At 52.4% G+C, this 1,229-nt stretch overlaps 1 pseudogene; it reads right to left on the reverse strand.

The window, feature by feature from the left end:
* The window catches only part of LOC102469367 (olfactory receptor 13G1-like), an 11,833-nt pseudogene that overhangs the window by 3,774 nt on the left and 6,830 nt on the right, over positions 1-1,229 (reverse strand).

Raw genomic sequence — 1,229 nt, forward strand, 5'->3', positions numbered from 1 at the left:
TTTTTGAGGAATGTGAAGGGACAGGGAAGAGAAGAGAGGAAATGAATTCTGAGAAAACTCAGCGACATGCAGACTAAGGGTGAGGGACAAAGTGTACCCCTGTGGGCAGGTGGTTCTGGGAGGGGCTGCAACTCTGCACACATAGGGACATCCTGCTATTGAGGTGTGACAATGGAGGCTCTGCTGGGATTAGCTGAGTAATTCTGGTCAAAGGTCCTGAGGGAGGGAGTAGCCTACAGAGGGCCCCAGTCTCACAGCACAGGGAGGGCAGGGAGGAGGACGTCCCTAGGGAGACTTTCGGTCTTCCACTCTGGGCTACGAGCATCTGCAGCAGCCCAGGCTGGTGTGTAAATGCCGCGGTGTAACGAGGAACCAGGTGGGGAAGGAGGGTGGGTTCATGCCTTCTGCAGATGGAGGCCCTGCCCTGGGTAGCTCCTGGACCCAGGGCTCCTTTGTCGGGGGCTCATGAGGTGTGTGGGGACCAGCCTCTGCCTGGGCAAGTTCTGGTCTTGAAGCCCAGGTCCTGGGATCCCTCAGACCCAGCACCTGGGACAGCTGGGCCCACACGAAGCTGCTCCCAGCCATGCAGATCCCAAAGTGCTGTGTCTTGAAACCAGAGAGAGAGAATCTTCAGATTCGCCTTAGAAGCCACTGCTCTCTGGTCTGCCACACATGCTTTTTTAAATGTAGTGAGAACATTGAACAGCTGAAACCCTTACATGGACGATCTCTCAAAGCACCCGGATACAGTGAGACATTTTCACAGCTCATTTTAAACCAATTTGCTAATTAAAACTTCATGCTAATAAAACAGACATTCTAAAACAATTTCCCAAAACCTACTGAACATTCGAGTCGCATTGGTGACGGCATATCCAGATGAGTGCAGTGACCTGTCAGGACTGCAGTCTGAATGTGTCTGACATGGAAGAAGACATCTGAGGACCCTGGCCGGCAATGTGTTCTGGGGTGTCAGGACAGCCCAGGTGTGCCGGGGCAGGACCCTCCAGAAGCACTGGAGCCCTGTGGGAAGGCGGGCTCATCCACCGTGCCTGGGATGAGGACGGGGACGGGGTGCCTGCCGTGGGCTGAGGCCCTGTCAGGGCCACATCTCTCTATCTCTCCCAATAAATAATGAAAACAAAGACTTTAAGGAAAAACATGCATCATCAAATAGCCTTCTCTCGCTCTCTTTTTTTTTTTTTCTTTTTACTTTTTTACTGTGTATT

This window comes from Tupaia chinensis, unplaced genomic scaffold (genome assembly GCF_000334495.1).
Source record: "Tupaia chinensis unplaced genomic scaffold, TupChi_1.0 Scaffold000596_1, whole genome shotgun sequence".
Taxonomy (NCBI): Eukaryota; Metazoa; Chordata; class Mammalia; order Scandentia; family Tupaiidae; genus Tupaia; species Tupaia belangeri.